This window comes from Protopterus annectens, chromosome 2.part0 (assembly GCF_019279795.1).
Source record: "Protopterus annectens isolate FY-2018-M chromosome 2.part0, PAN1.0, whole genome shotgun sequence".
Classification (NCBI taxonomy): Eukaryota; Metazoa; Chordata; order Ceratodontiformes; family Protopteridae; genus Protopterus; species Protopterus annectens.
Window position 1 is genome coordinate 1,551,334,028 of NC_056728.1, and position 26,715 is coordinate 1,551,360,742.

Below are 26,715 nucleotides of genomic sequence, written 5' to 3' on the forward strand. Positions count from 1 at the left end.
GCTTAAACCTGCATACTAGTGCCTTGTTCATTATGACACTGACACTTTGTTCCAGTTTACTTTTAATTGTTATTTTGCAGGTTATACAGTGGACAGATGTCGCAATATGTTCATGTACAGATTACCGTTGGTAAATGGTATGTGATGCAGTGGGATTCGGAACGGGAATGTCTTTTCATTAGGTGGTTGCTGTAACCAATACACTATTGCTGTGCTGCTTCATTTGCATACATAGCCATTTACCCATGGCTCCTGGTTCCACAAACACCCACCCCAACGCCTCCCTAACAATGCAGTCATCCATTCTCCAGTTGGATTTGCGGTGTATCCACACCACTACACATTGGCCACTCCCTACTCCTGTAGACCCATCCCATCGGTGACTCACTACACGTATCCTCAGAACTCCCAAACTTTTGGTCCACAAGCATTGGTGACATGAGCGACCAAAAGGACACTATTCACAATTTTTGGGTTGTCCCACATGGGACACGCATGTCTTTATGTCAAGATTAGACTAGATACTTCATTACATCCATACTCCCGTTAACATGACACAACAATAAATTAATAAGTATGAATATGTGGTAATGCACACGTTACACATGAGAGCCTAATTATGTACGTGTTTGGTGTATTTCATTTACAAATAGACCGGTTTAGTAATTGGCGTTGCCATAACAGGCAGATCACAGGAATGATTCCATGTGTGGGAAAGTCCTCACATTTGATTTTTTGAGCACAGCACCGACTTTGGACATTGTACACACTTCTGTGTTTTAGCAGTTTCATCCCTTCCCTCTCATACACAACCTATTAGTCTATCTACTGTCAAGGTTTGCAAGGGCACATTCATGTTATGTATGTCTGCAAATGGAATAAATGTGTTACAGAGAATGTACTTCTACATATTGATGTTTGCATGTGTGTATGCATATATACTTATAACGCACTCGCTGATCTCCACGGGGCGGTCCAGTTCGAACCAGCCCATCCAACCCTGGCATGCCTGGATCCATAATTTCATATCCATAGTTCCTCCACCCCACCCGAGTTCAACATACATACATACCATCCATTGTCCAGTTGCTATCGCAGTCATGACCCACCTCCACACATTGCCCTCTCCTGAGCGTTAGGGGCCCTACATGTATGTTGTCCCAACCCATGTAGTCTCAGGCTCTCCCATGATTTAGTCCTTGAACATACCTTCCCTTGCTTGTGTAATGGTCGGATGGCCAAATAGTCTATGAATTTTTGGGTAGTCCCACCAAAGACTACCCTTTGTGTGTAAAGTAGACTTAGCAGATCAACAATGTTACTCCTACTGGTAATATCCTGCCTGTGGTGTGAGTAGCAGTGCTATGCTCACTCCTGCCCAGCTTGATATGACATACGTTGACAGCGCTATATAATACTGGGGTTGCTGTTGATTCCCTTCTCATTCCTTTTGTATGCTTTATTGTTACGCCATTCTTTCTTCATAGATATATGATCCACGGTGGTGGTGCTGCGGTAGCATTGTCACCTCACAGTAAGACGTTGTTCTGTTCAATTCTCAGCTATAGCGTCTTCTGCATGGAGACGTGTGAATGGGTGTACCTTTGTTGAAGGTGGCGCATCAGGGCTGGCAACTCGGCATGTAGAAATCAACTGCCAATCATTAGTGGACCGGAGTTCCGCTTTGGTGACCCCTAACCGGGAAAAGCCGAAAGACACAACATAACAACATACATATATATATATATATATATATATATATATATATATATATATATATATATATATATATATATATATATATGTATGTATATTATATATCTGTACATACTTATATACATTTCCTATGCTGGGCACTGCTTAGACACACGCAAGTGCACTTAGACTTACTTTCTGGTACTTATATATATTTACTGCTGCTTATTTGTGCTTACATCTGCTTACTAGTGCCTTATTCATTATGACAGTGCCACTTTGATTGAATGACATTTAGTTAAATATCTCATGCAATACTCTTATGTTGGTTTTACAGCAAAATGACATTCATTCCACATGGAAAATGATATGTGCTATTGATGGGCTTGAACCGTGAATGCCTGTTTGTTAGGCGGATGCTCTAAACACTACACTATTGACGTTTACATTGATTCCACATGGTTTTCTCTATTAGAATGAATTTGATGTGTAAGCTACGCTCGGCGGAGGGCAACAACGCACAAACATGCTGCACTTTGCTTACACTTTCGATATTGCAGCAATTCAAATGTATAATAGGGACACGGGGAATCTAACTGTGAAAATTCTAGGGACAGGGATCACCATTCCGATACGTGCTTGTGTGTTTACTACTTCGATCTTATTTCACTGTTCGTGGACACTCTTGTATGCTTACCATACATTTCGGTATCCACGGGCACTGAATTACTGAATTACTATTAGGGGCGGGCTCTACTAGTAGGCTTAGTAGGTTGTGCAACTGTCGGGCATGTTTACGCCTCCATAGAGCACTTGTACATGACCTCTGCACTCGCACATGTTTCCTGTGCATGTCAAGGGTGTGGCGGTGTGCCCTCATGCATATTTATATGGCGCTGCTGCACCATCTGTAGTGAGGATGCTCAGAGCAAGGCTAAAACCATCCTTGCGCCGAGCTTCTTGAAGGGAAGTGTTATAGCTACTGTTGTAACCTTGATGTACTGGATAAGCCTTTTTTTTAGCTGAATTAGCACAATTGTAGGAGTATTTTTGTTATGTCTTAATGCTTGGTTATAGTAAGCTCCCTTATTCCACATTGTTTTTCTTTTCATTACATAATTGAAAGGAGAGAGTACAGCACCTGACAAAGTCCAAAAAAGAAATAAATAACCACACAAGTTCCTTGCTGCTGCAGCATTTCTTCTTTAAGCATTCGAGTGTATATTGTCATTTTATTTTTTTATTATCTGCATGACCTTGCTAAGGCTTGCAAAACTACAAATGAAATTTTATTTTCATCTACACTCCCATCCACTCCCTCACCCACATACACACGCACATAAATACTTGACATGTTGTTGCAGGGAGTGAATCAAAGTATTTCTAACTACAAAATAAGTTCAGCTATGTGTCCACCATTCTAATTTAATGTGATAATTCTGTTTATTATTATTTTTTAATTCTTAAAACATTTCTCTCTGCTATTTTCTCTAGAACATAAAATCAGCCTTATATTTCAGCTTACCAATGAATGTTTTAGGGTATGTAGGCTGATTAATTCACACAGAGTGTGATTTCTCGCCTACTATTCTCACCCCAAATTCCCCCTGGGTTGACACATTTAAACCTTCATAGCCACACCCTCTTATTACTTTACATGGCCTATCCCATATAATTATCCAGTGCAGTATCTAGCTTATCTAAATAATCCTATCTTGGTTTGTGATTTACATTGGAGTTGACTGATAAGAGAAGTTTTATTTGAATTTATATTTTATTTTTTACCACTGTTTTTCACTGTTTGTAGGAATAAAGAGATAGCTTGTAGACAAGAAGATTTGCTTTGATTTATATTTTGTTGTTTACCTTTAATTTGCACTACTGTTTGTTAGAAAGGGATAGGATTTAGACAGGCAAGCTTTAGCCATCCCAAAGGACCTACAGACTTCAGAGAGGACAGTCCAGAGCTTATCTAAACAATCCTATATTGGTTTGTAATTTATTTATTTTTACTGTTAAAAAGAAGTGAAACTGTGAATGATAGAGAGCAGAATGTACTGCTCGCATTCATGAGTGATATAAAGGAATTACAGCTTTCATATGACTTTCAGAACTTGTACAGTCAGAACAACAACTTTACTATACTTACTGTAGTATTTAGTCGTATACACTGCTTGTGTGATTTTTCTCACAGGATTTAAGTTCTCTTTGAGATCTCTGTTTGCTGATTCTGATTATTATTTTCTTTTATCATTTTTTATTCATTTGAAGCTGAATATGGATTCCTTATATAAGTATAATAAATGCTATGCATGTTTATAGGTTACACCTGATAACACTGGTGATTTGTGTTCCTCATGTAAAAAGTTAGATGATTTGCTTACCATTATTAGAAGTAAATCTAGACTTATTGATGATGATTGTACTTGTGCAACTGGCATGGCTTGGAGAACTGTTGTTATATATATTAATGACTAAACTGGTGAGATAAATAATGCTAGACAAAGAGAAAATAGAACACAATTAGGAAATGGTGTGTCTATTGTCTGTAAAGATCATTCAACCTCTATGAAACAAGATGATACCCCTGACAACTTTGGAATTCTGGATGCAAATGTTCAGCAATCTGAGGATTCAGAGTGTTTAGAAGGAAACAAAAAAAAAAGAAAGAAAGGAAGAACTTAACAACAAATAAGGAAGAAAAAGAATCTGATAAATGTCCATAAAGTAAAAAGAATATGTACTAAAAAGGACAGTGATTTGTTATGTAACACACAGATTACAGAAAATGATAACATATTTCTATTAGAAAATCTTCAGTCTACAGAAAAAAGGCATCCTTTATCCAAAAGAGAAGGTAGAAAAAAGAGCCAAGGGGCAGGTGAAAAGGAAGAAATCAAAATTGAATGTGTAAGGATTGAAGAACATTACTGTAAGAAAAAAGAAGAGAAAGGCAGATGTTGACTTCATGGTTCAAGCTGTGGATATACATAGCCAGCTGGATGAAAATTGTATGCTTGCAAATTTAATTTGCAATGAAAACAGTGGGATTAATAAGAGTAATGGTGATGAAGATCATTCCTTTCTGAAAATTGATAGAGCAGATATTATTGTAGTAGAAGTTGAAGATTCTTCAGATCTGGTCAGAAAATATATTCTTGTAACTAGAGATAGTTACATTTGCAGAGAAGATAATGACAATTGAATGATATTATGCTTGCCAGGGGCAAAAATAGAAGATGTGAGACAAACCTTGGAACACCTTAATGTAAGGAAGTACGGATCAGTTTTTATTCATGTCGGTACAAATTATCTCATCTGCAAGGGCTGTCTGACTATTAGTAGGGAACCTACAGCTCTCTTAGATAATATAGCTTGCACTGGTATAAGGATGTACTTTCACATATCAGATATAAAATAGATAATCTGGACACAGTGAATGAAAAGATTTTTTGGGTAAATACCTACATGGAAAAAATATCAATTTTTACAAAATGGAAATATGTAGAGCATCCATGCTTAGTTTTGGGCACACATGTTCAAACAGGATGGAGTGTTTTCTCAAGATCAGAGAAGAGAATTTTTTTTCTGCAGATATTTTGCAATATTTGAAAACGCTAGGCAGGATTTTTGCTAGGTTGAAAAAGGAACAGTTCTGATAGCAACATTTGATGCATCTCTGATGGATGTTAATGTTAATAATTTTTTTTTTTTAATTGGAAAATTTACTACAGTTCCACAAGACTGATGTGGTTGTTATTTGTGAAACATGGTTAAAGAACAATGAATGCAAACTAGTTCTGTCAGGGTATAAATGTTTTTACTGTAACAAACATTTTAACAAAAAAATCAGGTGGAGGTGTTATGATGGGAATTAAACATAGTTATGAGACCTATGACTATTATATGTTAAATGATAACACCAATGCTACAGACTGTGTAACTGTGACAATAAAGACAGCCCTGGAACATATAACAATTGTTGGAGTGTATAGACCACCAAAGTCAAGGGCAGATGACCTAGAGGAATTCATACATTTCTTGCCCAAAACACAGGAGGGAAGAATAGTATTAGCTGGGGACTTAAATTTGCCAGAAACAGATTGAAATAATATAGATTCATCAATATTAGTAAGGAAATTATTCACAATGTTTGTTTAGGAACAACAATTGCTTCAGATTGTAAAAAAAAATACCAAGGAATGAAACACGTTGGATATTATTTGTGTTCCTAAAGAAATTATTGTCACTTCAAGTCAAGTTATATCTACGTTGATGTGCAATGATCATGGGGTTATAAAGGTGAATTTGTTGCTAGATAATTCTGCCAAACTGAAATCTAAAGCAATGCTCAGAAGATTACTTATAGATTATGTGGAAGCAAAACAGCCACTATGTAAAACTAACTGCAGTTATGATCTTCAATAAAACTGCAGATGGTATGTGGAATGTTTCAAAAGAGAAACTGAGTACAAAAAAAAATCAAAAAAAAATATTTAACATCAGGATCTAGGCATACAATGCCAGGGGAATATATTTACATAAGGACAAGATACTCAATTAAGTTGAGAGGCAATAAATATAAGAAATGGAAGAGAGATCAAACTACAACTTCGAAAACTGAAATAAGTTGGACAAACAAATTATCATAACATGAGACAAGATCAAGAAAAATTTGAAGTAAATTTATATAAAGATATTAAGCATAATAGCAAACCTTTCTACAGATTTTCAGACACATAAGATGTAGAGAGAGTAAAGACATACAAATTGATAAACTGTATGTAGATTCTAAAATGGATGCTCATGCACAACAGATTATTGATATGTTTACAAAATCGTATGCAAAATAGTTTGTCTCCACAAAGGGGGGGGGGGTGATAATTTGTCCTGTTGACATCCAGGTAATCTCAGATACTGGAATCAAATTAGATTATATTGAAAAAAGAACTGCTCAAACTGGATCCAAACAAAGCACAGGGAGGAAATGGAATTAGTAATAATGACCTGAGAACACTTCAGCAAGAACTTACAGTTCCATTATATTTAATATTTTACTAGGTCATATAAATACGGAGAGATTTCTCAAGATTGGAGACATGCACTTATTAAACTTGTCTTCAGAGCTGTATCATGGTCAAATGAGGCCTTAGGCAGGGTAATAGATTGGTATGCCCCAGAGCACCCCCTGCTGCAGCAACCACCTACCCACCCACACACACAGTAGCCCCCCTCCCCAGCCATTCCAGTGTTCCATTACTTGGCTATTTTCTCCTCAGTTATCATGAACACTGTACAAATCTGTCTATGTTATATATAAATTCCAACGCCGTGGATCAACTAATTCATAGTTTCACCAGGGGCTCCAATATCCTGGACCTGGTCATTACCAACATAGGAAATTGATGCTCCACAACAGTGGTCAACCCCTCGTTGGTTGGGTCTGACCATAAGCTAATCACCTTTGAAATCCACATCCCACCCCCATCCCCCAGTAAGGAAACATCCATAAAAAACTTCTCCAAGGCCAACTTCATGCTACTCAAGTCAGAAGTGACAGACTTCATGACACCCATGCAGATGGGAACTGAAAGTTTGACCACCAAATCCTACACTAAAGCACTGTACGAGCACATCTACTCGTGCATGAATTGTGTCATCCCAAATAGAACCAAGGCGCTAGCCTCCAAAAAAAGGAAGCTAATCTGATAGTCCCCTGTAATAAACAAACTATACAACAGAAAGAAGAAACTGTTGCAGAAAAGAGGAAAATCCCAGGATGCAAGAAACTCCCTTACCAGCCTCAGTAAGAAGCTGAGATCCCTCATAAAATCCTCTAAAGCTAGTTATGAAAATAAAATTGCCAAAGATTCCAAAGCCAACCACAAGGCATTCTATAGCTATGTCAAGAATCTAAATGGCAATGCTCAGATCTGCTCTGAGCTACAACAGAATGGCATAAAATATATTGATCCCAGGGACATTGCCAATATCCTGGCAGATCGAATCAATGCCAATTTTGCCCCATCTCACCTCCTAATGGGCCCATCTCAATACAGAAAGATTGCCAAATTCCAATAATCACGGCCTCACAGGTAAAAACTGCTCTCTCCAAAGGTAAGAATACAGCATGCATGGGACCAGACGATATCCTGGGGTGTGTGCCACATGAACTACAAAATGAACTGGCACCTCAACTAAGTGTCATGTTTAATCATAGCCTCATCTCAGGCTTCATGCCCACTGAGTGTCGCACAGCTCAGTTAACACACTCCACAAGGGGGGATCCACCTTGGATCCTGGGAACTACCGCTCTGTCAGTCTGCCAAGCCTGACCTGCAAGGCCATGGAATGTATTATCATAGAACTTATAAACAAAGACATTGGCAACCTTCAAGCACTGGACCCCACCTAATTTGGGTTTGTGAAGGGCTGATCATGCCTCCTGAACCTGATTGACTTATTTTAATCAGTCTCCAGAGCTGTGGATGAGGGTAAGGCAGTCCACACAGCCTATCTGGACCTTGCCAAGTCCTTCAACACCATCCACCACTCTGGAATCATAGATAAACTTACTAAGCTGGGCATAAATCCCTACTTCACTCGATGGGTTGCCAACTGACTTACTGACAGAACCCACACTGTACAAGTAGCCAACTCCAAATCCAGCCCAAGACAAGTGACAAGTGGAATAACTCAGGGTTCAGTCCTGGGACTGCTGTTGTTTGGCATCTACTTCTTTGAAGTACAGGCCAACACTGAGGGACTCTGGCTAACAAAGTTCACAGATGACTGCAAACTGGGAGCCATTATTGAATCCCCAAATGATGTGGATATTCTACAAAAGGGCCTTACAGAAACAGATGCTTGGTGCCAGAGCCATGGACTCAAGCTTAGTGCCAAGAAGTGTATAGTTATCTCCATTGGGAAAAAACATGTAACCATGAATTGTCAAATAGGTGGCAGTACACTAAATACCGAAAGTGTGATCTTAGACTTACGAACACAGGTGGACAGTGGTCTCACCTTCCATAACTACATCACCACAACAGTCAGAAAATCCTTCTATGTGGCACACCTCATCACTAAGGGCTTTTCATAAAAAAAAGGAGGTCATTGTTCCACTGTACTTATCCCTCATTAGACCCATCATAGAGTATAATGCCCCATTTGGTATGTTCCTCACAAGACATCTGCAACAAATAGAAAGGCAGCAGAAACACCTCACTAAAAGAATCACAGGCCTGAAGCAGATGACCTATGCTGACTGACTAAAAAAGCTCCAGCTATACTCTGTCGCATATCATCTACTCAGAGGTGATCTCTGCTTAACATACAAGACCATGTCAAACCCAGAGCTGTTGGACATGCTACACTTAAAGAAATCCCAATCCATCAGAGTCACATGCTCCAGGGACCTAAACCTTGTCATCACAATAAACAAAACATGCTGGTGGGATAAGTTCCTGACCCAGAAACTGCCCATACTGTGGAATAGACTGCCCATACATGTCAAGCAGAGCGCCTCCTTGGCCCTCTTCAAAAGGAACCTTGACGACTGGATGGGAGATTGTAAATTTACCCCAGGGATCATGTTAGTCGCCCTGATAGACAGGGGCCTGGGGAAGTAAATATTGTGGGAAAAAATAGCCAGAGAATTGATTATGCCTAAGCTTGTATAGGCCCTAGGGCTGATAGCCTAGTACCAATCTATGAACCTATGAACCTATGTTCATATTGTTTTCCTATTTACTTCTGCAGTGAATGCAGATATTGAAACAGAATAGCACAAACACTGATTGCCATTTGCTTAACAAACAATACAGTCTCCCAATGAAAAGAGAGTAAGCATGCCCTTGCCCTTGAAACTGACATTCATTGAAATGTCATCCACACTGAAAGAAAATGGATCTGGCCAGTGCAGGATTAAGTTTACTTTTGGGCTGTTTTCAAACCATAGGCTCCTTGCACGCAATTTTAGACCATGCATGCATATATGTATATGTTCCTTGATTCACCTTCCTGATTGTATTAAATTATATTCCTTGTATAATACAACACTGCTTGTTAGAGCATATATTTTTTATTTTTTTAATTTTGAACATTCTTCCAGTAATCAATGAAGCAAAATGTATGGACCAATTAGGACAAAACTACTAATTTCAGAAAATTTCAGCCATAAAAGGCCACTCAAACTTATCTACTAATAGAAGTTAATAAGCACAATCTCTGCAGAAGTAAAAGTCATCTGAATAATTCCACGTTGAAGAGATCTGTAACTAAGCTACTGTAAACAACTTTAATTTCTATGTTTCATCTACAAATTCAGTGCCTGCTGCACTAGAAAAATTAATTGCCTGTGTTACATTAAAAAAATGTTAAGCTGGTAATATTGCAATAGGGAATGATTGACAAACCAACAACAGGTTCATAAATACTAGGTATCTCATATAAAGGAGGATACCCATAGGAGTGTAAAACCCCTATCCATCTCTTAAAATGCACCAAATAATCAGTAAGAGAAAGGGCACTGCAATACCAGTGCTCCATCTACATGGTGTGGGAGTAGAATCCACAGCCTTTTGCACCAAAGGCAATTATGCTACTAACACTGCTCTCAAATTCAACAACACAAACAGTGACTGCCATTTGCAAAACAAAACCATTAGTTGTACCACTAAAAACAGACTAAGCATGAGCAACAGTAAAATTCTATTCCCTTCAAACATACAATGCCATGAAAATGAACAAAAACTCATTATCCCTTGAAAATGCATTGAAACTCATAATTCCCTGGAAATGTATTGAAATTCAAGCTCACAATTCATTCAGCAGACTGATAGATGGTGTACAGTATTCAGGCTCTTGTCTCCTGTAACCAAGTTATGGGTCAAGCCTGATTTAGTTAATTCGCTAACCTGCCCTTCTCCCTAACTAGGACATTATATCCCATGCCTCCATACCTCTCAACCTCTTAGTATAAGAAATCTGGACAAAGTCTAACTAATGGGGGGCCCAAAAATAGGAAAAGATTTTAAATATTGCTCTTATAGACTTAGAAAGTTGCTAGAATAACAGCATTTGTCTTAGCATGCATTTTCTGAAGGAAATGAAGTCTGAAACTGAAATGTATAGCATTATTTAGTTATTTCAATCCACAGTGATTTGCCAGAAAAGCATAAATTTTAGAAGGAACAGGTCAAAAATATGAGGCATTAATCTAGACATTCTGCAAAAATATGAACAGTTGAGAGATATGCATACCTCTCAAACTCTTAGCGCAAGAAATCTGGACAACATCTGAAATAACGGGGCTACAATGGCCCAAAAATAAGGATAGATTTTAAATATTGCTCTTGTTAACTTAGAAAGTTACTAGAATAACTGGTTTGTGTTATAATCCATTTTCTGAAAGATATTAAGTCTGAAATATATATATATATATATATATATATCTATACAAACACTTTATAATCTTAAAATACTGAAACATCGAATTTCAGTATCTTGAGACAATAAAGTCAAAGTTTGAAAATAGCGAAAGTGCATAATCATGAATTCGAATATCTCAAATTTGCGGTTATGGCTTTACGCTACTTAATGTCAGGGATTGTATGTGGATGGTGTGCGGTGCAGTGTGTGAATTTAGGTGTTATGTCAGGTAAGTGAGTGTTTTGTAAGGGTTTTGGGTGGGAGTTTGAGTGTATGTGAGTGTGCTGATATGTGTGATGTGTGTGTGAGGGACTGTAGAATATTTGTGTGTGTGTGTGTGTGTGTGTGTGTGTGTGTGTGTGTGTGTGTGTGTGTGTGTGTGTGTGTGTGTTTGCTTTTGTTTACTGTTTGTGTGATCTTGGAGTTAGTATATATACTTAGGGGGGTTGGGGGGGCCCTGCCTCTTTGTGTTGTATGTTTGTGGATGTGTGTTGTTTTGTTTATGTTGTGATGCGGGTGTTGTGGTATATGTGTGGTCTGGTGTGTGTTGCATTTTTGGTGTTTTGAATTTCGTGGTTTTGGGCTTTGCGGTTTAGGTGTTTCGGTGTTGTGTGGATTCGATTTCATGGTCTCAAAAAACTGAAATTTGAGATTTCAGTATTTCGAGATTATGAAGTGAATCTATATATATATGTATATATATATATATATATATATATATATATATATATATATATATATATATATATATATATATATAGTTCCACTTCATATCATCGAATTATCATTTCATTGAATTGCAAACCATCGAGACCAAATCGTCGAAAACCCATTTAATCGAAAACTCATTTCATCGAATCTCAAATCATTGAAAACTATGACGCAACTACAAATAACATCCCAGACACTTTGTACTATGTGTATGCAGGGGGGCAAGCCCCCCTGCACCCCCCATGTAGGGGGCTCCGCCCCCCACACCCCCCATAATTAAATATACCAACTCCAAGGTTGCACTACAGTGGGGGAAAAAGGTAATTTCCTAACCCCACTGTAGTACGACCTTGGAGTTGGTATATTTATTATAGTGTGAGGCAGAGCCCCACTTGGTCAGGGGACTTGCCCCCCTGCATAAACATAGTAAAAACATTGTGGAATGTTATTTGTAGTTGCTTCATAGTTTTCAATGATTTGAGATTCGATGAAATGAGTTTTCGATGAAATGGGTTTTCGACGATTTGGTCTCGATGGTTTGCAATTCAATGAAATGATAATTCGATGATATGAAGTGGAACCATATATATAAAGGAGGCAGGCCCTGGAATCATGAAGTATCCAGGTTATGTGCAAGGATCTGTATGCAAGTGAGTTGGGGTTACTGAATAGTAAAAATGGGCCACTGTGTCCGCAGATAAAACCTGTGTTGCCCCAGAACCATGTGGAGCTCAGTGGTGCCCATTTGCACGCCACTAAACTCAGCTAAGCAAGGGTGTGTTTGTGTCCAGACTACTGAGTATTGTTTACACCAGTCCAGTGGGTTTGCCCTCCATGCCACAGTGCTTAGCAGGCAAGCAGGCAAGGCAGTATAAAAAAAAAAAAAAGAAAAAGAAAATAGACTGGGAAAACTAATTGTGTATAAATGACTGATAAGCCCTGTTCCACTGACACTGGGCCATTCAAACCCCTCAGTGGTATACATGGCAGGTGAAATGCATCATAGTTAGCCAATCACACAGGCTGCATCTGCAGCACACCACTATAAAGTATGCATACACCCTACAATCTGATTTGTCCAACATACTCTGCACCATTGGAGTACAACCTTGGGAATTTTAACTGATAGAATGCTAGGGGCTGCTGCTGCTCTGCTACATCTGTATGTGCTAAAGGCTGAGGTCAGTGCTGCTGCTGCTGACAATAGGCCCAGACTGAGAAGGAGAAGAGTATGCAGGACAAGGGTAACCTTCCAGGAGCTACATGAGCTGGAGATTGTAGATCACTACAAGTTGGACAGAGACATACTAAAAAAAATCACTGAGCTCTGCCGCCCTCAGCTCAGACCTAGAGCCAACAGAGGGGAACCCATCCCAGTGAAAACAAAGATATGTGCAGCCCTTAGAATACTAGCTACATGTACTTTTCAAAGACCAACTGGGGAAATGATGGGGGTCTCACTGGCATTTGCATCCAGGGTACTCCACCAGATCCTAGCTGTCATGCAAACACATGCCAGTGAGCCCATTTATTTATCCCACACCCCTGAGGAGAGGCCAAGCAGTATGCATCTCTTCCACCATGTAACACACTACTCTGAGGTACTGGGTGCTATAGATGGCACACATGTTCACATCAAAGCACCGCCCAGTAAGGAGGGTAGTCTATCTCAACTGCAAGGGGTATCACTCCATCACCTTCCAGGTCATGTCCAATGCCCAAGGCATTATCATGAATGTGTGTGCTGGCAGCCCTGGCAGTTATCACAACTCCCATATCTGGCATGCATCACAGCTGTACCAGATGTTTGCCAGGGGGGATATCCCATATGGCCATCTACTGGAGGATACTGGCTATGCACTGGAACTGTGGATGGTGACACCATCAGAAATCCATACACGCCTACTAAAAAACACCATAATGAGGCACACGCACAAACTAGCAACATCATAGAGAGTGTGGTTGGGCTGCTCAAGTCACGGCTACGTGGCCTTGATATATCTGGTGGAGCCCTGCAGTAATCTCCAGCCACATGTACACAGATGTTCACAGTATGTTCATGTTACACAATATGATCCTGCGGAAACAGCTGCAGAAGGATCATCACAGGGAAGGGACACCCCCCCCACCAGTGCCAAGGTCCCCACAGCAACACCCACAGGGGGACTCAGAGGAGGAACCCCCTGAACCTGTCCCTGTAGGCAGACAATGGCATGCCTAGTATGCCTTGGCCTTGACAAAGAGGCAATGCATAGCACATTCATTGGCCACCTAGGGTCCTAGGGACTGACACCTCACTCCAACTCACATACATAGTAAATATTATGCCAGACACACCACACAACCTCTACCGTACCATGTATTGGCTGTGCACTGCATGCATCAGACAGAGCCATTCTTGTAGGATTGTTATCTCAACTGTTGCATTCACAGGGTAAGTCACTCTTCTCTACAACAAATGTATGGGGTACTAGACTATGGTAGCATATGTATGGAGCTGCTGCATGTATGCAAGCAAATAAAGTGGGCTACTGGGCTACTTGCAGAGAACTAACAGCTATGTGGTACAACAGGAACACACTGTCCAATACTGGCTGCCCCATAATATGCAGTAGGCCACACGTCAGCAAAACCCACTGCAGTATGTGAGAGAAATGCCAATTAGCAGGGTCATAGGACAGATGCATGACTACCAGTGCTAGAGTCCCCTACCCCCAATACAGCCGTGTTCCCATACAACAGCAGTAACAGTATGTTTGCAAGGTTATAGCAGCAAGGTTATAGCAGCAGACCACACAATCCCAGGGCTGTCCCAAACAACCTGGCAACATGTTCTATTTCCTCAATATACAGGGGTCAAAGTGTATGTCTGTCTGCTGTTGACAGTGACAGGAATTAATTAGTGGCCAGACAAGTGTAGGAAGTGCAGAGAATAACAGGTCATGCAGTAGCATGGGTTCTCTGCTGTGAATGGAGTCAGTAACTCAAATGAGTCTCATCAGTTCCTAATATCAATCTATAAAGACTTGCCACTGATGTACCAGAAAATCACTATGCTATGTAAACTGTATCAGACATATGATGCAAAACCCTGTACAGTGTATTACAATCTGAATACACCCTAGGTATGACTCAGATATGATGTGCAGCTCACAGCCGAGGAATCCCTTGGACATAATGCCCGGGAGGTGCTGGACTGTTGAATCAGGTACAGCAGCCAATTGGCTGTACCACACAAAATCCTGGACTGGACTACAAGTATGTCTGGCTGGAGTCACTTTGGAAGTACTGATGATCACATTGGGCATGTTCCTATACTTAGCTAATTTCAGCCAATGTCTTATGCCTCATTTGCCTAAAGAACTGAGATGTAAATATATCTCTGTGCATACAGACAGCTATGTATATGTATCTGTCTCTCCCTACCCCCCTCAGATATGATTACCCTTATTGATCAGTATGTGGCATGTGTGCACACACAAACACACACACACACACACACACACACACACACACACACACACACACACACACACACACACACACACACACACAAACACAGACACACACACACACACACACACACACAATATATATATATATATATATATATATATATATATATATATATATATATATATATATATAGCCACATAAAGATGTAGCGTGATGTAGAGCTGCAGCCACTTGTACATCAAATGTAACCAGTGGTGCATGCAAATAGTACTGTGAGCTATAGTGTGTAATAGTAGGTAAGTAGGGGGTGTAATGTCACATCAGCCACCTTGTGTGTATGTGTACATATTTCCCATTCAGCAGTACAGATATGCCTATCAGGCCTATATCTGTGAAATGGCCAATCATTTTATGGCCCTCTGACTAGTGCCCGCTACAACAGTGGCCTCCCTCTCAACAGTTGCTGATGTCATCCACCTTAACAGCACTGGCCAATGCTTTCAAAACACATAAGCTCTGTGGTACATGCAATAAGTATGCAGTATTATAAAATATACTATGTGATATGTAGGGATTATAATCTCAAAAATGGAAACTCTGTGAGTGTGTGTGTAACTATACCCCCTTGCAGCACTGAGTCTGTCTTGCCTATCTGTGTGCAATGGTTATACATTTTCAGGCCCTGTTAAGCCCCCAGTTGGCTTCCTTTAAAGGGCCTGCTGATGTCATCCACCTTTAAAGCAGTGGCAAATACTCCCACAACCCATAAGCTCTGTGGTGCCTGCTATAAGTATGTCGCCTGCGATAAGTATGCTGTACTACAGTACATACTACTAGAGAGACAGGAGTTCTAGTCCCAAAAAGGGCAACTCTGTCAGTGTGTGTGTAAAGCTATACGCCCTTGCAGCAGTGTGTCTGTCTCACCTATCTGTGTGCAATGGTTATACATTTTCAGGCCCTGTCAACCTCCCCCATTGGCCTCCTTTACAGAGTGTGCTGATGTCATCCACCTTAACAGCAGTGTCAAACACTCTCAAAATACAAAAGCTCTGTGGCTCATGCGATAAGCATGTAGTCCTATAATATATACCTACTAGATAAGTAGTGGTTCTAATCACAAAAAGGCAACTCTATAAGTGTGTGCTTGGGTAAATATGTCCCCTTGCAGCAGTGCATCTGTCTTGCCTATGTGTGTGCAACTATTATACATTTTAAGGCCCTGTGAGTAGCTTCTGCCCCTAAATAGCTCACATCTACCTAGGCATAATAGCTATCTGCAACCATCTACATTTGTAGGTACAGAACATCCAGGTGACATGTATCAAGGGTAGCATGCCTTGTCATGGGGTATGCATGCAGGATTATGCTGTCCACCCCCATTGCCCCTGATACACTGCTCTACACATACGCACCTAGGTAATTATGCACATATACAGCCGTATCTTGCTGATATATTTCTGCTTTGCTACAATGTCATACTGAGCCACTGTATTGCCAGCAAGTCTCCACAGTATACCCACTCAGATCCCTGCAACAGAATCATACAAAGTTCTGAGAGACATCTGCCAGTCTGCAATGCCACCACCAATCTAAAATCATGCAACAAAGGTACAAACACTTTGATGTGTACTCATGACACATGCCAGCATACAGCACCTGTCATGGCATAATACAACCGCACTATGCAATGTTATGTAAAGTACTATAGTCACTATGTGTACCAGACACATATCTGCATGTCTCTACATTGATGGTATGGATGGCAGGGATGTGGCACAGGTAGCAACACATGCACAGGGTGTGGTGTGGGGGTGCTAGAGACCTAGGCTGTGCCAAATAGTTGACATCATGTGTGGGATTCAGGAAGGGGTGCTGGTCAGCTGGGCCATGGAGAGTTGCTGTGTGTGTCTGCTGGTGACCTGCATGCAACAGTGATTTATGAGTGTGTGTGCGTACACAGTCAAGCCTTGTGCTGGCCCTACACATGGGAATATTGGACAACTGTGGACCACACATGACAGAATGGACTGTTTACCATCTCTGGCCATAAACACAGGAACTGGCTCTGCCAGGAGTGCCACTGGCACCACCATGCTCAAGGTCAGATGTGGTACTACTTGCTGATGATGACTAGTATCTGCTGGGCCCATGTCCATCACAGCACCACCCAGGACCACATGCCCATGGCCTGCCATGTCATGATGTGGAAAGGACCCTCCCTTCTGTAGTGCTGGAGGTACTGCCACTACATGGGCGTGAGTGCACAAGGCCACATGGACTGTCATCAGATGTTGTTGCTGACCTACCACCATGTGTCCGATGCCCTGCTCCCACCAGATGTTCTAGCACAGACAACGTGTGGTCAAGGACTGACAATGTCTCACCCCACTATCTGTCCACTACATCAGTGAAATGATGCATGGCATCACAAATGTGGTGGAGGGAGTCAGAGATGTCAGACAGTGATTAATTCATGATCCTGAGCATCCATCTGGTGGTGCAATGGGAATGTGTCTGTGCCTCCATGATGTATCGAAACACGTGTTGAGTGTCTCATGATGTGATGCCTGTGATAGGTGGTGGATGGACAGCAGTCCTCCTATAAGCACCCCTGTCAATTTGCCTGTGTGGGACCTCACCAGATCTCTTGCTATGGCTAGTGTCTACACTCACTGATGCCATTGTTGCCATATTCTCCTGCTCGATGCCATCACACGTTGACTGTCCCATATCTGTGGCCGCAGAGGACTGGATATGTGTGAGCATACTGACTGTGTGTGGGGACAATTGGAGAGGAAATGGGATGTCAAACATGGGACAGATTCAGCCCCCAACAACCCACCTGTGCCTCCCTATGGCCACCACCATCATCATCAGAGTCCGATAAGACACTTAACATCAGGTTATGAGGGTTCAAACTCTAACCCCCACGGTCATCTGTTAAGAGGAAGACATGATAAGTTATTTATTACTTGCACTATTATGTATGGTGATCCACACACACACATAGAGGTGAGGTGCAACTGCATTACACATACCACATCTTATTTCTGATCCCATGCACAACACACAAGCAGACTGCAACATACACAGACAAGACAGGCCAAATAAACCACATGCACTAGAGCTATGTCTGTTTAATGTTGCCAATACTATACATCTGAGAGTTAAGCAATATATCAGTGTAGGTGATAGACCTACACCTAAAACACAGCACGCCCCCCTTGAGCATACTATAGCCCCATGTATAGCATATACCTTCACAAAAATAACTGCAAATATGTTACAGCTCCTGCACATACACTACTGAGATTACCAATTCAATGCACCTCAGTTAACCCTTCCAAAAATTAACATACAAGTAGTGTACTCTGGTTAAGCATATCAGTTGTGTCTACAGCAAAATGGCAGCACTTAACATTCTTCAGGTATATATGATCCATACAAAAACAGTATCACACTCACTGGGTACACAATGTTGGACTCTGGCCACACCTGATGTACCTATGGAAATGTGAGGGAGAGGTATTGTCAGCAATACTAAATGTGGCATTGTTACAGGATAATATCTGTGTATATCACCATGTACAGTAGGTACTCTGCTACTGCCTACAATGCTGACATATGTGCACAAGTGTGCATTATAAACAACTCCAAACCCATGCAGATTGACCTGACATCTGTGTACTGGTATACAGAGGCTGCCACAATTACTGACACAGTATTACAGTGATGAACACAGGATGCTTCTCTTCTATGGATACTGTGGCACCCACCTCCATGATGTATAGGGTGATGGATGCTTAGGAGCTGGTGGTTGATGCCAGGTTTGCCAAGAATTCATCTGTGGCCAAGAGTGGTTCTACTGCTGCAGGCCCTCCACTGGTGGAAGCACGGTCCTTGGCCACAGCAGTGGCCTTTTGCCATGCAGCATTTACCATATCTGTCATTCTGGTGTTGGATCTGCTCTTATTTCTGTCCTGTAGCCCTATGCAGTTGACTGCTGTGATGAGGTGAGGTCAGCCCGCAGTGCTGCAAGTTGCTCACAATTCTGGTGACTCCTGGGCAGCAGAATGTTGTGATGCAGTCTGAGGCCATCCAGGATAATATCATTTTCCACAGCTAAAAATGTGAGGTGCATCCATCTATACATCCTTTCTGAAAGACAAGAAGAGAGGAAAATATCATAGGACCACATACAGTCCTCTCCACAATGTACAGACCCCTGCACATTCAAATTGGCCTGCACTATCCACTGCTACCTCACATGTCATACCCCACTATCTATCAACACAGTATGTATGTATCAGCAAAATAGTAGGAAGATTGGTTATGTCCCTGTATGACGTGATGGAGTGTGATCAATGATGCTGCCAGCCCAGCTAGCTAGAATTTTGTAAATAAGTCTATGTCATCAGTAAATATTGCTATGATTTATACAGAACTGCATGTTATGTATTGAGCTTCAAGAATGTAACCACAGTGTACCCTACTGGAAAAGAACAGAAATGCATATAAACTATATATCTGCACAGATGTATATTTTAATAGTAGAAGCTGGAACATACAGAGTTAACTTTCAAAACTTCAAGAAAATAACTTGGAATCAAAATGTTTTACAATTGTGTTATCTCTCAGTTTCAATTCAGCAAACATTCACAATGTCTAGAGCTAGACGTTTTTCTACTGTCTTGAAAGAATTTTAATTACTAGGTTTTAAAATTAAAGTGTTGTATTGCTTCCTAGCAGCGGCACATCTGAGAGATATTTACTTCTCACACAGAGATGATAAAATTATGTTGGCAACTGTTAGCCTGGGAACTGAAGGAAGGTGACAAAGAGTGATGTCATCCAACCTGAACAAGCAGTAATGCTTGACAGTAATTTAAGAACTCTCTCAGAGAAAGACTGTGCAATTTGTATGTTGTCTTGGACCAAGAAACATCCATTCAGCACTTCTGCCTGTGTGTTGCTCTGTAAGTATGATTTAGGCATGGTAATTCTTTTAGAGATAGGTGGGAATATAGTAATGATTAGTTTAGATGTTTTCTGTATTCATTTGAGACTATCTGACAATGTTGTTTTAAAATATTTCTTGTGATTCTGAAATCTGAAGTGACTGTGTTTGTTATTGAGTATTGTTTTGTTCTTTTATTATTTATTATTAAATATATTTAAACCTTTTAATTGTGGCTGGTTTGTTTAGAGATATTTAAGCTCTTAGATTACTTGCATATGCATTTGGTGAGACTGTATAGGCCACTTCAATAACCTTGCTCTTGGTCACACTTACCATTTGGATAATAGTAACATTACATAGTAGGATTGGTCACCCTTTGTAAGGACTTTATAGTAGTTAATAAGTAGAGGTTGGTGACAGTGATAATTACCTTATAGTCTGGGCAGAAGGGAGCATAGCTAGCACACCTGTAACAGCCTTCCTGTGTGTGTGTGTGTGTGTGTGTGTGTGTGTGTGTGTGTGTGTGTGTGTGTGTGTGTGTGTGTGTAAGTGTGTGTGTTTGTATATAAATCAAATCTCAAAGTGTGTGTGTGTCAGCTACTTGGACAAGGAAACAAAGTACTGGTTGGACAGAAAGGGTGCTGGAGGTATTGACTTGAACCCTCAGCTGCGATATTAACCCTATAGCTGAGCCAGTGGGGAGTCTTATTGAGGATCTGGAAAAAGAGGGAGAAACCAGCCCAAGACTGACTCTGATCTCTATGTACTCTTAAGGAAAATTGTACTTTACTGTATGTGTACTTGTCATCTGCCCTTTGTATACATCCTCACTGTTGCCAGTGGTAAGGATTGAGACTCCATAATTATTGGGCCAGTTCAGGGGCATTGCATATTAATTGTTTGGAAGTGGTGGGATATCCACATCTCATATTAAACTGGTTAGCAGTGGTGAGATAGCCACATCACATATTAATTTCCTTGTAGTGGTGTGGATATTAAATTCTTGTAGCCTGTGTACAGTGATCACTGAAGGTGTTTCTACTCTCAATCAGCCATAAAGTGAACATTCAGAGTTCATATCACAATCGTTTTAGTTTTTTGTTAGCTTAGTTAGTCAGGGAGAGCAGGCAAGCATGTCAGCAGAGGAGTATGGCAAGCTGACAAGAGGCCAGATGGCTGAGATGTGCCTTGCTAAATGACTGGTGCATGTCAACCTGACTAAAACAGACATGATTGCAGCTTTAGTCACAGCTGCATCACAGAATAGCAACCAGGTGGACAATCAGACTGGCTGTGGAGATGTACAACTCTCAGCAATTGGACAGCTCAACCTTTCCACAGACGACTTAAAAATCCATCTGGAATTAAAGAGACTTGAGTTGGAGGCCAAGCATTTGGAAATAGAAGCAATAGAGAGACTGAGACATCTGGAGGCTGAGGAAAATGAGAAACAGCAATGTCTGCAGTCTGAAGAGAATGAGAGGCAGAGGCAACATGAAAAGGAGATGCTGACTGTTCGCCAGAGTCATGGATGTAATGGTGTAGGGAGTAATTGAACCCCAGAAGCAAAAAAGGTCAGTAAATTTCTTCCACAATTTACAGAGGGGGATACTTTTGATAGTTTCATTCATATGTTTGAGGGGATATGTAAACAGTATAATGTTGAACAAGGGCTCTGGGTATAGTTCCTGACCCCCTTACTCCATGGTAAAGCTGTAACTGCAATTTCTAAACTGCCTGATACTGATTGTTTAAATTATAATGCATTCAAAATGTGTTTGTTAGAATGCTTTAAGTTATCATCTGAAGCTGATAGGAAAATGTTTCATGAGCATAGATGCAAGGCAGATGGAAGTGTGTGTGAATATATTGCTGAACTAAGCACCTATTTTCATAGATGGGTGAGTGGTTGTCACGTCATCACTTTTGAAGGGCTGGCAGACCTTTTGGTGAGGGAATAAGCCCTTAGAACTTTGCCTGAGATCATGAGAATCTGGTTAGCTGATAGATAATGCAATACTGCAGTTGAGCTGGGGAGACCTATAACTAGCAAGCAGGGCATCACTGCACAGGAAAGGGACACCCAGTGCTGCTCAGGGGTCAAAGGGAACACATCATGGACAGTCCAGACTGCCCCAACAGAGTCTGCCAGTAGCAGGGGAAGCCACTAGTCCATGTACATGTCCAGGACCCAGGTTAAAATATTTTAAATGCAACCAATGGGGCCATGTAGCATATAGCTGTCCATGGAGGCAAGGTGGGGAAAAAAGGTTGTAGAGGCAGTAAGTGGGAATGACAAAATGCCAACAGTAGGTTGTCTTCAGACAACAAGGGTACCAAACTACCACAAGAGGTTATTTCTTATCTTAGTGAATGGGAAAGAGGCCATGGCTAAGGCAGAGACACAGCCTCTGACCTAACCATTGTGAAGCCTGCAATGGTTACAGAGAAGAACTACTTGCTTGGACAGTCTACTCTAGTCAGACCTTTAGGAGGGATCCCATTCCAAATACCTTTGGCTCGGGTACACCTTGACTGGGAGTGTGGAAAAGGAAGCCAGAAAGTAGGTGTGTTTGAGGATATTCCTGCAGATGTCCTGATAGGGAATTAATTTGACAATGCAGTACTATGTGAGCATGCAGTTACCTACAGTAAAGCTTGAAGACAAGCATGTGGGTCTGGTAGCCTCAGGGAGACCCAGACAGACCACCCACTTGCAGCCAGGACTGGTGAGGTTGTTACTTCAGAGAGGGAGCTACCCTGTAGCAGTGAGACTGAAAGTGAGCCACTAATGCTCCCTTGGACAGAGTGACTGCAAGGGTAGAGGTGAGTAGTAAAACCCAGGTTGACAGTGAGGCATAGCTGTCAGAGGATACCAGACTTTCTGTGGAAGGGTAGCTGGAAAGGGTTACAAAGAGAGAGTTGAGACAGGCTCAGGTCTCAACCCCTACATTACAAGGCCTGAGGGAGGTAACTAGTGAAGCACCTGATTCTCAAGGGAAGGGGGAATCTGCATACTGGGATAAAGGGTTACTGTGTAGAGAGTGGACCCCTGTGGGAGGGCTAGAGGGTGAGAGAATACAGCAGTTGATATTGCCCATAGCCTACGATCAGGCACGTCTAGCCATAGCCCATGACTTTCCCTTTGCGGGTCATATTGGCATAAAATGTACAAAGAGACATATTACTCAGAACTTCTATTAGCCTTGGATTTCCAGAAATATAACTGCAGGACCTATGAGCAGTGCTAAATGGCAGACAAGGCAGGAGACAAGGTGAAAGCTCCTTTGATGCCTTTGCCTGTAATTAAGGAGACATTTTAGAGGGTAGCTATGGATATTGTGGAGCCTCTGAGTACCCCAAGTTCCACAGGGAAAAAGTATATCCTAGTGGTAGTAGATTATGCTAGCAGATACCCTGAGGTGGTGGCTTTGTCCTCCATTGAGGCAGAAAAGGTGGAAAATGCATTGTTAATAATTTTCAGCAGGGTAGGTTATCTATAAGAAATACTGACTGATAGAGGTGCCACTTTCAGGTTATATATACTGGCTTGTCTGTGAAAACATTGTGGGGTGAAACTCCTAAAGACAACCCCCTACCATCCCCCAAATAATGGTCTTGTTGAGAGGTTAAACTCTACACTCAAGATGATGCTATGGGCATTTGCAGAGTAGTTTAAGATGGACTGGGATAAATATCTGTCCCATCTGTTGTTTGCTTACAGAGAGGTGCCCCAGGAATCCACAGGTTTTTCACTCTTTGAGTTGCTGTATGGGTATAGGGTGAGGGGACCTCTAGATTTAAATTGAGATGAGTGGAAGGGTGTGTGTGAATTCCACAAGGAGTCTGTTGTGGCATATGTCCTAAACCTCATGCAAAGTCTCAGGGAACTCATGGGCTTGGCCCAGGAGAACCTGGCAGAAGCCCAACAGCAGAAAAAGGTCTGGTATGACAAGAATGTTTAAGCTAGAGAGTATGCTCCAGGGCAACTGGCAATGGCTCTTATTCCTGTCAGACACAACAAGCTGCAAGCAGTTTGGGATGGACCCTACAAAGTGGTAAGAAAGGTCAGTGATGTTAACTACATGATAGAAGTGCTAGGCAGGAGGCAGGGGCACAAATTGTAACATGTTAACATGATGAGGCATTACCATGATAGGGAAGCCATTGTGAGTATTTACAGTGGATGGCAAGAGGAGTCTTAGGGGGATCTGGTGACTGATCTTCTCAGTGAGGCTCAAGCTGACACCTCAGTAGAAGGGGTAGCAATGTCCCAGCAGCTATTTCCTACCAGGTTCGAGAAATCTGAGCAGTGTTACAGGAGTCTGGGTACATCTTCACTGGGAAACCAGGGTGCACCCACCAGGTGCAGCACAATGTGGATACAGGACCCCAAAGGCCTATTAAGCAGACACCTTTGAGGGAGAAGATACAGGAAATGTTGGAAGTAGGGGTACTTCAGGAGTCCAGCAGTCCCTGGGCCTCGCCAGTGGTGCTGGTATCAAAGAAGGATGCCAAGACCAGGTTCTGTGTGGACTACAGGAAATTAAATAGTCACACAGAATCAGATGCTTACCCCATGCCTAGGGCAGATGAAGCTATAGAGCAGCTGGGTGGGGCTAAGTATCTTACCACTATTGATCTTGCCAAGGGTTACTGGCAAGTGTCTTTGATTCCCAGTGCTAAAGAGAGGTCAGCCTTTGTGACTCTTTTTGGCTTTTATGAGTTCACAGAGATGCCCTTGTGGATGAAAAATGCCCCAGTGACTTTCCAGAGGCTGGTAGATTGTATCCTAGCAGGAGTAGGAGATCTTGCCCTTCCTTACCTAGATGATATTGCCATCTACAGCTATTCCTGGAAAGAGCACCTTCAGCATGTCAGGGAGGTGCTGGGTAGACTACAGAGGGCAGAGTTGACCATTAAGCCCAGCAAATGCCAGGTGGGTATGGCAGAGGTCTCCCACCTGGGACATAGAGTGGGGAGTAGTAAGATCAGGCCAGAACCCACCAAAGTGGAAGCAATTCAGGCATGGTTTGCCCCTGTTACTAAAAAGCAGATGAGGGCATTCTTAGTGACAGCAGGGTACTACAGAATCCCCAGTTATAGTGCCATAATTGCTCCCCTCACAGACCTGACAAGGAAAAACAGGCCAGATAAGGTATTGTTGATCCCAGCATGTGAGCCGGCATTCTGGAAGCTTAAAGGGGATATGGGAGGACCACCTGTATTAGTCAGTCCAGATTACAGCAAAGAATTTGTTGTGCAGGTGGATGCTTCAAACCATGTGGTGAGAGCTGTACTTAGCCAGGTTTCCTCAGAGGGAGAAGAGCACCCAGTGGTATATCTCAGTCGTAAGCTCCAAACCAGGGAGGAATGCTATGCAACTGTAGAAAAGGAGTGCATAGCCACACTGTGGGTACTGCAGGCACTTCAGCCTTATTTGTATGGAAGGAAATTCACTGCAGTTACAGAACACAATCCCTTAACATGGCTACATCAAGCCAGCCAGCAAAATGTTAAAGTTACTAAGATGGAGCCCAGTTTTGCAAGCATATGATATGACAGTGCAGCACCACAGTGAGGCTAGCAATGCCAACACAGATGGGATTTAAAGATAGGGAATGGGGTAATGTATTCCCAGATAGGATCAACCCTCTTAAGCAATGTTTCTCAAGAGAGACACCTGAAAAACTAGCTTGAGTTTTTGGCGGGGAATTGTGATGCTGCTAGCCCAGCTTGCTGGAATTTTGTAAATAATTCTATGTCATCTGTGAATACTGCTATGCTTTATACAGAACTGCATGTTAGGTACTGAGCTTCAAGAATATAACCACCGTATAACCTGCATGTTGTTCTGTAAGTACGATTTAGGCATAGTATTTCTTTTAGAGCTAGATAGGAATATAGTAAAGATTAGTTTAGATGTTTTCTGTATTCATTTGAGACTATCTGGCAATGTTGTTTTAAAATATTTCTTGTGATTCCGAACATTGAAGTGACTGTGTTTGTTACTGAGTATTGTTTTGTTATTATTTATTATTAAATACATTTAAACCTTTTAATTGTGGCTGGTTTGTTTAGAGATATTTAAGCACTTAGAGTACTTGCATATACTTTTGGTGAAACTGTATAGGCCTTGCTCATGGTCACACTTACCAACATTACATAGTAGGATTGGTCACCCTTTGTAAGGGCCTTTATAGTAGCTGATAAGTAGGGGTTGGTGACAGTGATAACTACCTTATAGTCTGCAAACAACTAAACAACAATTAATAAACTAATAAATAAAAAAAGCCGTACGTGTACTCCTCTGAAGACAGTTATTAAAAATATTTAATAAACACGAATCACAATACAGATGAAGCATTTTTCGTTTAGCTGATAGCTAAACTTCATCAGATACAATTGCATTGTGTTTCTTTCATTTATATTAGTTAAAAGTCACGTGTACATTCTTAATC